The sequence below is a fragment of the Suncus etruscus genome, chromosome 20, assembly GCF_024139225.1.
Source record: "Suncus etruscus isolate mSunEtr1 chromosome 20, mSunEtr1.pri.cur, whole genome shotgun sequence".
Taxonomy (NCBI): Eukaryota; Metazoa; Chordata; class Mammalia; order Eulipotyphla; family Soricidae; genus Suncus; species Suncus etruscus.
This window is the reverse complement of record NC_064867.1, coordinates 33,320,859-33,334,942: the sequence shown is the minus strand read 5'-3', so window position 1 is coordinate 33,334,942 and position 14,084 is coordinate 33,320,859. Positions and strand designations below refer to the sequence as shown.

Below are 14,084 nucleotides of genomic sequence, written 5' to 3'. Positions count from 1 at the left end.
GCAGGTTGTTGCTGTTACTAAGTCGTCAGGGTATTATAAAAACCCACTCTGGAGTAAGTTGATGCCAGGGCAGTGGTAGTGTCTTCCCCTGGTAGAAGTCTGATTCCTGGTATTGGTGTAAAAAATCATGGTTGTTTCCATAGATAGGATTCAAGGTTCTGGGGTGAATCGTCAATGTTCTATCTTCTGAAACCTTAGACAAGTCACTATGACAAGTGTTGGGTCAAACACTGTATCTTTAAGCTTCTAGGTTCCAGTGATAAGAAGAGAGTTCTTGCACAGGGGCCATGCTAATCTTCTCTGTGTCATTACAATTTTAGTATATGTGCTGCTGAAGCAAGCACGTGAAGAGAGTTCTATGTTGAACCTAGTGACACAACTCTCTGGTTGCATATGGATGCATTTTCTTCTTGGTTTCTGTCCATTTTTTATAAGCAGTTGATAAAAATGTAAAATTTCCATGACTTAAAGTCATATGGAGTTCTGTGTTCACTGACATGTTAAATCTGATCTAAAAGAGCCCCCCAAAAAACATTGAGTTCCTAATCACCAACCAATGACTTCAGCATTATGGTTTGAAGGCTACAAGTCCAGTAAAATACTTGGAATCAGATCATTATAGAGATAATTACAGAGAACTTTCAGTTTTTGTTGCTGCTGTCATTGTGGTTATTTTTGGTTTGGGGGCCACACCAGGTGACACTCAGGGGTTACTCCTGGCTATGTGCTCAGAAATCATTACTCCTAGCTTGGGGGACCATAAAGGATGCTGGGGGATGGGGAATTGAAACGCGGTCCTTTCTGCACCACAGCTCCAGCCCCAAGAGATCTTTCAGTTTTAAGAACTTGGACAGACTCAAGAAGCAAATTAGGATAGCATCGTAGAAAGAGCATTGTAGGTATTGGATCAAGTCTTAGGTCTGTGAGCTAAGGACATGGACAACTTAATACTTTCAGCCTCATGTCTGTACTAAGCCCAGTGATTTGGACTATAAACCATCTCCTTTCAGATATCCTTAGTGATCAAATGATTTCTAAAAGCAGGATTATTGACTAATCTCAAGAGCTTTTTAGAGAAAGAAGAAATCTGCATGGGTGTTTCTCAGCAAGGCCAAGTGAGATTGATATAGGAGGGGAAGGAGAGGAAGCATTTCAGGTAAAAAGAACAAAAGCTTAACTTGACGATGAGTTGATGCATAAAGAGGAGATTTAGTCTAGTTAGCACAAAGATTTCAGTTCAGGAGAAGAAGGATGAGAAACTGGTAATTGGTGACACATGAGGTGCTCTGGCGATAGGCCAAATCCATTGTAAGTGAAAGTTTAAGCTCATTTAGTAGATGATAGGATAACTTATGATCACTGACGTCTTTCTACAAGTACAGAAACTGAAACTCTTTGTAACTTTAAGATCTCACCCAGCTGATCCTGTTTGTTCCAGTTCCTTTTTGGCCACTGAACACTGCAGGGTCTCCTCAATAACCTAGACAGACACAGGTCTGACCTCAGGGGCTTTCTTGTTCTTCATCTATAAATAGGTGGGAAATATATATCTCAAAGGAATCCATTGAACTCATCTCTAGGAGGATCTAACATGGTATTGGAATGTGAGAGTCTCAAAAATGATGTATATTTTTTGTTTTTTTGGGCCACACCCAGCGGTGCTCAGGGGTTACTCCTGGCTGTCTGCTCAGAAATAGCTCCTGGCAGGCATGGGGGACCATATAGGACACCGGGATTTGAACCAATCACCTTTGGTCCTGGATCGGCTGCTTGCCAGGCAAATGCTGCTGTGCTATCTCTCCGGGCCCTCTTTTTTTTTTTTTTTTTTTTTAACGAATATCTTTATATAAACACCTTGACTACAAATACGATTGTAGTTGGGTTTCAGTCATGTAAAGAACACCCTCCCTTCACCAGTGCAACATTCCTATCACCAATGTCCCAAATCTTCCTTCTCCCCTTCCCACCCCTCCTGCACTTGTTTCTTCACAGCCTTCCGGGCAGGTGTTTTGGGGAAGGTTTCATTCACAGAGACTGTTTACTCTGTGAAGGATCATTTATTGGTTTCATTTGATTTTCCACACTACCATTTGTAGTGGAGTTGTTATTTTACTCTGATTATACAGATGTAGGCATTAAGATCCAGGGATTATTTTTTGTTTGACCGCAGGTGCTTTATTTATGAGAACCAAGTAAGAGACTGCTCGCAGGGAAATGCCCAGCTGGCTTTTTTGTTTCTCACAATGTTTACTCTTAGTTACCTGTTGGACAATAACAGGGTTGCAATATAGAACAAGGTTTATTAGAGGAAAATCAGCCTGATGCAATGCTAGACCTTCCTTAATTCATTGTTGCCTTTCTACCTACAGTGCTCTTCGTACCCATGTGCTCAGGAAAAATCTTCTATTTTGATAAGCCTCTTTTATTAGCTAACTAAAACTTAGTGTTTGGAGCAAGGCATTATATTACTTTTCTCCCCCACCCCATTTAATAGATTTAATAAAATTGTAAATTGAATCACTATGAGATTCACAGTTCTATAGTCGTTCATGATAGAGTTTCAGTCAACACTCATTCCTTCACCACTGCTCATTTCCCAGCATGGTGTCCGCAGTTTCCCTCCTGCCTTCCCCTATCTGCCTCTATGTCAGACATTTTCCCTCTTTTTCTCTTCCTCTCTCTCTCATTCCTTTTTCTTTTTAGGTACTGTGGTTTGCAATATTGCTACTGAAAGGGTATCATGCATATTATTTTACCTTTCAGCATCAGTTCTTGTCCAAAGTAATAATTTTCTCCTATTATTGTCATTGTGCTCCGTTCTTTGCTTTAACAGCACTCCTCAACTCTTTGTAGCAGGCTTCCCATCTTGGACTAGACCTCCTGGTCCTCGTCTCTATTGTCTTGGGGTATTTTTAACTGTACTATCTTTATATATACGTGTATATATATCCCACAAATGACTGTGATCATTCTATGTCTATCCCTCTCCCTCTGATTTTATTTCACTCAGCATGATGCCCTCCATATCTGTGCATGTATAAGCAAATTTCATGACTTTAATTTTCCTAACAGCTGCATAGTATTCAATTATATAGATATAGCACAGTTTCTTTTTCCGCTCATCTCTTCTTGGGCACTTGCGTTGTCTCCAGATTCAAGATCCAGGGATTTTAAATATGGAAAATGCAAGCTCCTGAATGCTAAGGTCTAGGGAAATTGGAGTGAGAAGATCTGAGTTTCTTCCTCCTCTTCTCTGACTCTTAGTTTCTTCAATCTTCAGTCAGTTACTAACACCCTCCCTGGATTTCTTCCTCGGACTGTTGCAGGGTCATATTCTTAAATACTGTGCCCTACACAGAGCTTAAGGCCAGAAACTGTAGTTAACAGGAGGGGGCAAGAGAGTATTCCCCTTTCTTTCTTCCTCAGCATTGTCATAGGCATTTTTTTCTAATATGAATGAATTAGGAGAGAAACAGGTTTTTCTGGGTATTTGGTATGACTATCATTTATGGCAGCTGTGGAGTGCAGATGCTTCTTGGGACCCACTTTTGCTGCTGGTGCTTCTTGTTCTCTGTCTAAACATGAACCTTATGGTATGGACACAGTTCAGAGGTGCACATATTTTTGGAAACAACACTGAAATACAAGGTCTTATTTTTTTTCAGTGCAAGGAATACTCCATGAGAATGGGAATTTTGAGGTGGCAAAATCTGGGGATATGAGGGCTGTTTTGGGAGTTGAAGAAAATGAGATAAAAATCTTGGAGTGGGGCCGGAGAGATAACATGGAGGTAGGGCGTTTGTCTTGCATGCAGAAGGACAGTGGTTCGAATACCGGCATCCCATATGGTCCCCCAAGTCTGCCAGGAGCGATTTCTGAGCGTAGAGCCAGGAGTAATTTCTGAGCGCTGCCGGGTGTGACCCAAAAACAAAAACCAAATAAACAAATCTTGGAGTAGGGCTAGAACAGTAGTACAGTGGGGAGGGCATTTGCCTTGGACTCGGCAGACCTGGATTGGATTCTAGGCATTCCAGATGGTCCCCTGAATACTGCCAGGAGTAATTTCTGAATGCAGAGCTAGGAGTAACCCCTGAGCAATGCCAAAAAAAAAATCTTGGAATAGGGAGGTTCCTGGGATTCTTAGACCAACTTCTTTGTTGGCATCCTATTTCCTATCTTGTATTTTCAGTTGCCAAGAGTTCGTGAGAAGTTGTTAATGGTTTCTGTTGATCCCTTTTCATGGTTTTGCAATTTCATAGAAGGAGCTGGAAAATGGAAACTCTTCTCTAAGTAATGAGTAGTGAAATTTTAGGATGAAACTTAGAGAATTATTTTTTATAATGACTGATAACATGAAAATTTTATTTATTTAAAATTCCATCTTTGGGGGGGCACATTCAGAGATGCTCAGGCATTGTTCTTGAATCTGCATTCAGGAATTACTCCTTGAGTGTTTGGGGAAACATCTGGGATACATGGATCAAACTCAGGTTGGCCATGTGCAAGTAGAGCCTTACCTGCTATACTATCTCTCCAGGTTTCCAAAGTTTATTTTTTAAGGGAATAAAACATTTTAAGGGCTGCCTTGGTGGAGTGGAACATGGTTGATTTACCTCTAATCTTCAGATGACTAAAGCAGCCAGCCACCTTTAGTTGAAAACCTACTCCTCAACTTTGACCTTGGAAGGAAATGATTGTGTTTGGGAATGCTATCATTAGCTCAGGTATTTTTTTTTTTTTGATTCAATAGCTACTTTAACCTAGTGAAGTGAGTTGGTACTATCTATTTTTTTGGGGGGAGCACATCCAGCAGCGCTCAGGGGTCACTCCTAGCTCTATGCTCAGAAATTGCTCCTGGCAGGCTCAGGGGACCATATGGGATGCTAGGATTTGAACCACCATCCTTCTGCATGCAAGGCAAATGTCCTACCTCCATGATATCTCTCCAGCCCCTATCCTTCTTTTGGGAGGGGGGCACACCCGATGACACTCAGGGCTATGTGCTCAGGAATCACCCCTGACTTGTGGGACAATATGGGACACCGGGGGATCGAACCTTGGTCCATCCTAGGTCAGCACTTGCAAGGCAAATGCCCTACTTCTGTGCCACCACTCCAGCCCCAGTGCTATTTCCTTTTGAATCATGAAACCAAGGCTCAGAGAGTCTGACTTGGCTTATTAAGGCATCTAAATTCTAGACTCTTCTTTCTCTGAATCCTCTTTCCTTAGAGGTCTTTTATTCTCTGCATTTCAATTCCCTTCCCAATTACTCAGTTATGATGCCTTTACCTAAAATCACCAGAGGGATTTAAAAAAAATGGCTTAAGCTTGAAAGAGCCTCTGTGGCTTGTGACAGGTGCTGTGTAGGTGGGTTGAAAAATAACTTAAAGATGGTCTCTGCTCCTCGTGTGTGTTTTTGTTAATGCTTTTAATACTTTTCTGATTTACAGTTTCTGGTATATTTCAGATGGATTTTAAATAGTAAGGAAAGGGATTTTTCACTCAAAGTGCATTTCCTTTTTTTTTTTCCTTTTATACCTGGACATATTTTTATTTCTCAGTCTGAGCTCAGTATGGTGTCAGAATTAAGCTCTTGCCAAAAATTCTATTCTCTTCTAATCTTTTTTTTTTTTTTAAATTATCTTTTCTTTCTTTGTTTTTGGCCCACACCTGGTGTTGCTCAGGGGTTATCCTGGCTTTGCACTCACTCAGAAATCATTCCTGGCAGGCTTGGGGGACCATATGGGATGCCAGGGATTGAACTTGGGTCAGCTATGTACCAGGCAAATGCCTTACCTGCTGTGCTATTGCTCCAGGTCCTTAATAATTTTCTTCACATCATCCATGTTTCTTGTCCCACTTCCATAGTTAGAGTTATATGGAAGGCTCTGGAAGTCTAAGAACAGTGAAATTGGGGCTAGGGAAGAGGCATGAAGCTTTTATCCCTTCTGATTATTCATTCTCTGAAAATCCTTGGGGTCTGAAAATCCTGCTGCTATGCCCCTTTCCCTGGACCTCTACCTCTCACCCTTTAGGGGTGAAGCTCTCCAAAAGGAAAGACTTCCCAGGAATTCTTCAGAGAACTGATGTGAGTTTCCATAATCAGGAGCTTAGAAATAGTGCATGAAGTCATGTTATTTGCTTGGTTTTCCCAATTCACTCCCCCCCACCCCCCGGCACAGGAGTATTTATTTTAGCTTTGTAGTGTGTTTTGTTCAGTCTTCCATGAATATTCCTTAGGATCTGATGCCAGAGTGCTGAGCACCTGAGGCGCTGTCCCATCAGCACAAAGCTCAGAGTTGAGGGGAAGAGATGCAGTTGAATAAACATTGTAATAAGCTGGTAATATCTCAGAGCAAGGCAATGAGAAGCTGTTCAAGACAGCTTCACTCCTAATTTCTCCACTCCCTCATACTTTCCTTATTCTCTTCTTATTCCCTTCCTTGTATAGCAGTTTTTGTTAGATTTTTTTTGGGGGGGAGGCTGCAAGCATACTTTTATTAAAATCATTGTTATTGTCTAGATATAGCTTCATAGTTTACATTTATAAATAATTTTAACTATGTCATTGTCTTAAGAGTTATATATATAATTTTTAATGTAGATCATATCCAGTAGACTTAGGGATCAATCATGTGGTACTAAGGGTTGAATTCAGGGCCTCCTGTGTAAAACATGGTGCTCTAGTATTTGAACCATATTCTTGGTACCCATTAATAATATATTTTTTATAGTTTTGTGTCATAATTTATTCAATTAATTTTTCTGAACTGAATTTCAAGGGAGACTGATAGAAACACACTGGGGAATTAGAAGATTGCAGGAAAGAGGAAGAAAGAAGAGAGGAATAAGAGAGGAAGGCATAAACAGACCTGGTCACTAAGGAAATATTTAGTTCTTGCTAGGTTTTAGTAGCTATGACAGAAAGTAGAAAAAACGAGGAATAATAGAGGTGGTGGGAAAGGTCTCTTGGCCACTTTGTAAAAGTGCAAACACCTAACCTGGAGAATTGTGCCTGTCAGGATCAGAGTAAAGCACAGAAACACAGTGGGTAGGACACTTACCTTACACGTGGCCCACCCAGGTTTGATCCCTGGCATCTTATATGGTCCCTGAGCAATGCCAGTAGCGATTCCTGAGTGCAGAGTAGGAGTAAGCCCTGAGCATTGCCAGATATGACCCCAAACAAAAAATGATATCTGTCATTTTTTTGGGGGGGAGGGCATAATCAGCAATGTTTTAGGGGTTAGTCCAGGATCTTCACTGAGGAATCACTGCTGGCAGTGCCCTGGGGACATTTTGGAATGCTGGGGTTAAAACATGGACCAACGTTGTATATGCCAAGCACCCTCCCTGCTGTACTTTCTCTCATCCCTAGTAACTGCCATTATTAGTATGAGTGCTCTTGTTGAATTTTGGGTGTTCCTTCTTCTATGTGTCTCTGACCCACACAGCAGGGTCTAGTCAAAGCTGGGAAAACGTTCCCTCACACACTCAAAATCGTTTTTAATAATTAGACATTTGGCAATCTGGGTCATGCTAATTTCTTTTCGGTAATTTGCTTGGAGTATTGGGGATCAATGTCGAGCAAAAGGATTGGGGCCTGTGGAGACCGAGGTGATGGACAGTATGTCAACCACCATCCTAAGCTTAGCTGTGTCCTTGTCATTCAGACTCAGCTTCTGAGGAGGCTGTGGTGAGATCATAGCTTTATCTGCAGTATGAAAAATTAGTCAGTCTGTGGCTCAGGCAGCCTGGCTTTTCTCCACAATGGACTGCTCATAGAATTCTGGGAAGTATATTTGTCTGGAGTGTTTGTTTGTGGTCTTGGTAAAGAGATTCACATTGTCTCCTCAGATACTCTCTTCACTGGAAAAAGCTTCCAAACCTGGTAGAGTGAACCTGAGAATTCAGTATGTTGGAAATCAGTTGTCCAATTAAATGCATGTCACATGAAGGATTTGCCTCCTTTTATCAATTGCTTGTGGTTCTATACAACATAACAATCCTATGAGAGACTTGTCCTGAGGAGAGTCAGGCATCTTTTTTCTTTTTTTCTAATTTTTCTTATAACACAATGATTTACTAAGTTGTTCATCATACAGTAATTTTAGGCGTGAAATGTTCAAACACCATTCCCACCAGCCAGTTTGACCTTCCCTTCACCAGTATCTCCAATCTCTCACTCACCACCATAGCCTGCCCCCCTGCAGGCAAAAAGAAACTTATTTCCTATTGCTTGTTACACACAAAAGCTAGTGGAATCATCAAAATGTAGATCAACACAGGGAAATTTGAAATAATTGATATATCTTTTTGTGGTGTTACTGAAGACAGTACCTAAGGATTTACTAAGCTTCTTGAGCCTTCTGTGTTACTGTTTTGATTCACTGGGTTTCCTAGATTTCAATGTAACTTTCCTATCAGACATATCAGATGATTTCAATGTAACTATCCTATTCTGTGATACTACTGGACTGACATTACTATAAGATATTGAGGTGTGGGCCCGGAGAGATAGCACAGCGGCGTTTGCCTTGCAAGCAGCTGATCCAAGACCAAAGGTGGTTGGTTCGAATCCCGGTGTCCCATATGGTCCCCCATGCCTGCCAGGAGCTATTTCTGAGCAGACAGCCAGGAGTAACCCCTGAGCACCGCTGGGTGTGCCCCCCCCAAAAAAAGATATTGAGGTGTGCAGGATTTGTAGACTGAAACAAATTTTGTGACTTGGAAGTCTGGTAAGGTTAAGTCATAGATCTTGTTGTTTCTGCTAGAAGGTTTTTTTTTTTTTTTTTTTTTTTTGGTTTTTGGGCCACACCCGGCAATGCTCAGGGGTTACTCCTGGCTGTCTGCTCAGAAATAGCTCCTGGCAAGCACGGGGGACCCTATGGGACACCGGGATTCAAACCAACCACCTTTGGTCCTGGATTGGCTGCTTGCAAGGCAAACGCCGCTGTGCTCTCTCTCCGGGCCCTCTGCTAGAAGGTTTTAGTGTGGTATTGGGTTGATATAGTTCATACAGAAGGGAGTCCCTGCCTCCTCCCCTTCTGCAAATGCCACAGAGGCATCAACCAGGACGGGACTATCTGGGGAACTACAGGTGGCCATTATTTTCCTTTAGAGCCTAGTGGAGGAATTGGGACATTGTTCTTCCAGGCAGATGGAAGTGGTAGGCTATGGTTGCTGGGTTTTGGGTAGTGGCTGGGTGTGGGGCACTCAACTCAGTCTTGTTCCAGAAGGAAAGACCCAGAGATGTTGGCCCTGTAGTCAAATCTCATCTGAGAAAATGTCGCTGCTCGTATTATTTTATTTCAGTTGTGAAGCTGGAATGTTTCTGTTGGAGAGTATAGGGGGGTGACATTGGGCTGCTATACTTCATGCAAAAAGGAGAATTTTGTTCCCTTTCACCCCCTTTTGAGAGTAAAACTTTATAGTGTGGCTGAAGTATTTAGATAACTTCTAGATGAGGAGGCAGAGTAGGAACAACAAACAGATATGGGACCTCAATGATAGTACAGTGGGTAGGGTACCTGCCTGCATTCAGCTGACCTGGGTTCAATCCCAGTATATCACATAGTTCTCTAAACCCTACCATGAGTGATTTCTGAGCTCAGAGCCAGGACTAACATCTCAACATTGCCATATGTGGCCCAAACCACTCCCCTACCCACCAAAATAAGGAAAGACATCTAACTCTACTTGTATATAGCATCTTAAAAAATTGCATGCTTATTATGTATTTTCAAGCTTGTGTATTTTCAACTATGTCCTCAATTCCAGAAATCATCACTCCTAGAAGAAATTCTCATGAAAAAAAAAATGACTGAATGTAACATTAATCATTACCATGCCTTTATCCACCCCTTCTATGGTAAGAAATATATGTTTAGTTGCTGAAGTACCCTCATTCCTTTTCTAATTCCCTGCCTTTGTTTTTTAATTTTATTCCAGGTAATCCCTTCCTTTCATTTTGTCTCTATAGCTTTGTGTATTCTGGACAACATGTAGTCTTTCCTTCTCTGTCAACAATTTGTCAATATTCTTTTACATGTTTACTTGCTGCATAGCATATATTAGTATTTTCTTATATAAAGACTTCTCATACAATATTGCCCATTGTGTGAATATACCACATTTTATCTGTTCATCCTTAATGGACATTTGGGTTATTTTTATATCTGTGTTACTATGAACATTTGTGTACAAGTTGTTATGTGAACATACGCTTTCAGTTCTCTTAGGTAAAATACCCAGGAGTGGAACTGCTAGTTTATGTCGTAACTCTTTTTGAGGCACTGCCAAACTATCTCAAGTGGCTGTCAACATTTTACAGTCCCTCTAGGGATGGATGATGGTTGGTCTCTCTTCACATTCTCATCAACACTTGTCCTTTTAAAAGGAAACTAGAACCATCCTCGTAAGTGTGAAATAGCATCTCTCTGGGGCTTTGATTTCATATCTTTTGTAGTTAATGATAATTTTATATACTGATTGCTTATTTGTATAGCTTCTTTGGAGAACTACCTTTTAGTTTCCCCGTCATTTTTAAATGGGTGAATTAGGTTGGTTTAATTGGGTCTTTTCTATGGTTGACTTGTAAGCATTCTTTCTTTGTTCCAGATATAAATATCTGTTTTTTGTGTGTTTGTTTTTGGGCTATACCCGGCGGTGCTCAGGGGCTACTCCTGGCTGTCTGCTCAGAAATAGCTCCTGGCAGGCACAGGGGACCATATGGGACACCGGGATTCGAACCAACCACCTTAGGTCCTGGGTCGGCTGCTTGCAAGGCAAACACCGCTGTGTTATTTCTCTGGGCCCCAGATATAAATATCTTACCAGAGATGTTTTGCAATTATTTTCTCCTAAACAGTGCTGTCTTTTTACTTTTGTTGTTTTTAAAAACAAAAGTTTTGAATTTTTATGAATTTCAGTTTATTTTGTCTTTTAATTGTGTTTGTTCTATGTTCATGGAATCATTGTCTCATTGAAGGTGACAAACATTTGAACATATGTTTTCTTTGTAAGACTTTTTAGTTTTTATATATAGACTTCAACTTTAGATTTCCGTTAGATTTCAACTTTTATTCTAATGTGGGATATTTTGGTTTTTTTTTTCATCATTATTTGTTGAGAATTGAGTACTTTTCCCCATTTAATTGTCTTCAACTCTTGTTGAAAAGAATTTGTTATTGAGATTTGAGTTCAGTTTTGCATTTTTGGCAGTTCAGTAGACATCAGTGAGCTATTATTTGTCTTTATACAACAAATATAAAATCTTCATCATTAAAACTTCAGTAAATTCTGGAATTGAAAACTAATGTATTTTAAAAAGATTTTTTTTAGCAGTTCTGAGGTCCTTCAATTTCCTTCTGGATTTTAGGCTAAATTTATAAAAACTTTACAAAACAATTCACCAAGCAGTAGACATTTTTAGGGATTGCACTGAATCTATAGAATAATTAAAATACTATTATTATCTATTAAGCCTTCAAACTCATGAACACAAGTATCTTTTCACTTACTCAGGTCATTAATTATTTTTCAACAATATTTTGTAGTTAGCAGTGTAATAATAATAAAGTATGGAGTGATTAAAATATAAAATATCCCAGTTTGAGGTACAAGTTGGTGATATGAGAGTTTTGTGTCCATGTCTGAAGAGTGTATTTCATAGCTGGATAAATCAGGATCCCATATGGTTTCAAGTTCCCAAAGATGATTGACGGCGTCTAGAACTGTAGTTAGACCGAGAAAGCCACGAAAGGAGACTTCGAAATGGAAAAACCAAAGGAGATAGAAGTTTTAGAATGAGAAAACTGATGAACTGGAGAGAGGATTGGTAGACTCCTATCATTTCTGGTAAAAGGCAGGGAGGCAGGTAGGGCAAGGCATGAGAGATGGCCAGGATCTCTTTAGGAACTTCTCATCCTTAAAGTGAGTAATTGGCTCAGGATTGTTCTTTTTATTACTAGTCTTTGTTTGTTTTGGAGGGCCATACCCAGCAATGTTCAGGGGTTACTTCTGACTTTATGCTCAGAAATTACTTCTGACAGACATTGGGGGATTATTCATGGTCCCAGGGATTGAACCTAAGTGGGTTGCATGAAAGATAAGTGCCTTACTCCAGCCTCCACTAGTTCTTTTTATATATATATATATTTTTTTTTTCTTTTTTGGTTTTTGGGCCACACCCAGCGATGCTCTGGGGTTACTCCTGGCTGTCTGCTCAGAAATAGCTCCTGGCAGGCACGGGGGACCATATGGGACACTGGGATTTGAACCAACCACCTTTGGTCCTGGATTGGCTGCTTGCAAGGCAAACGCCGCTGTGCTATCTCTCCACGCCCTATTTTTTATATTTTAAAAACTTTATTTATTGATTGATTAATTGATTGATTAGTTTCTGGGCTACACCTAGTGGCACTCAAGGGTTACTTCTGGCTCTGCACTCAGAAATCTCTCCTGGCAGGCTGGGGGACCATATGGGGTGCCAGGAATAGAACCCAGATTATCCTGGGTTGGTTGCATGCAAGGCAAACGCCTCACCGTGCGCTATCTCTCTGCCTCCCCACTAATTTTTAATGTTCATATACATCACATCAGTATAGAACATTTCATTCAAGGAGATACTGTATATGAGAGAGGAGAGACAAGAGTGATGGATGGATCGATGCAGTTATGACTAGAAAGGGTATCAGTGGTGCCATCAGAGAGTATTTCCTTCCTGCACATTCCTCATGACCTCGCATCCCACTGAAAGCTACTAGGGGAATGAATGCTTGCTCAGTTCCTCGTTCATCACCCATGACTGAAAGGCCATTTCTTTCATTTGGGCTGCAGGGATGAGGAGAAAAGACGATGCCTTGTCGCAGATTTGATTGCTGCTCCTGAAAGGAGGAAGCAATGGGCTGGGCATGGGGTCCTGTGGGTCCAGGCATTCACCTGATAGATGATTCCCTCCAGCAGATGGAGCGAGGCTCCAGGCTCCCAGCTCCATCCAGTCTGGCTGCAGCAGCCATGCCAGCACCTGACTTGGTTCTATCAGAAACTATGAGAGCAGAGCTGGGTTCTTTCCTCCACCTACAGAGGAGGATTCTGAGCATAGAGTGAGCTGCTCAGGTCAGACCCAGCTGCTGTTGTCATTGGTGTCTTTTTAAGGCCTTGCTTGTTTGTAGGGACAGTGCTTTGGTGAAACGGATATTTCTTACTTAAATGTTCCTGCATAGGCCCTACATGTTTGACTCTCCTAACTCCTGCTGCTTCAAGGAGGATTTTATCCTGGCTCCCGTTGCTCTTGGCTTCTGCATACTTTTCTCCTGCCCTGAGATGAAGAGAAAACATGACCTGGAAGCTTCTATTTAGTGTAGTAATTGGTGGGGGAAGGAAAGCAGTGTGGGAAAGATTCAGAGCTCCCTATGACAGTCACGACTCCAGGCTCCAGCCACCAGGGGAGAAGGTCGTGCTTTAAATTAAGGTGGCCACCCTGGAGTCCCTCCTTGTGAGTCTCTCCCCTGCCAGAATGGACTGTCTCGTCACCAGGCTCGCTCTCCCATGCCTTTCTCATGCAGGAAGTCCCAGAAACAGCCAGACCCACAATCTAGCTGAGAGCACCAGCCAGCTTGAACATGTGTGTGCCTCTGTGATGGACGCCAGCCCCCACCTGGGCTTCCAGCTGTGTATGAGATGGTGCCGGCATATTCAGGCACATTTGTTTGCCACCTCCAGCAGCTAATACAGAAGGGGAGAAAAATGCATCTCGACTAAAAGCATGCTGTATCCTGGCATCTTCCGGAAACAGCAATCTGTTGTTTGACTTTATCTCCCAATGCAATGCCAGGTCTGAGCTCCTTGCCCACATTTTATGGGTCAGGGTAATCAGACTCAGAAAAATAAAGCAGGAAGTCAGGAAGTGTGTCTCAGGAATAGTGTGTCTGCTTTCCTACCTTGCTTTTTCCTGGAGTTGAGGGATTTTTGAGGGGCCTCCAGAGCATGTGAGCCCTATACCCTACTGCTCTGCTCCCACCATGCTGAGTGAAGATGCTCAAGGCTCATTAGTCAAGAGAAGACCAGAGGGGCTGGAGCAA

General features: G+C 41.6%; 1 protein-coding gene and 1 non-coding gene across 2 annotated transcripts in view; one reads left to right on the top strand and one right to left on the bottom strand.

The window, feature by feature from the left end:
• The window catches only part of SYN2 (synapsin II), a 128,205-nt gene that overhangs the window by 18,740 nt on the left and 95,381 nt on the right, over positions 1-14,084 (top strand). The window lies entirely within an intron of this gene.
• LOC125998393 (U6 spliceosomal RNA) lies at positions 238-344 on the bottom strand. The gene has a single exon (XR_007491970.1). It is a non-coding gene; the product is annotated as a U6 spliceosomal RNA (small nuclear RNA).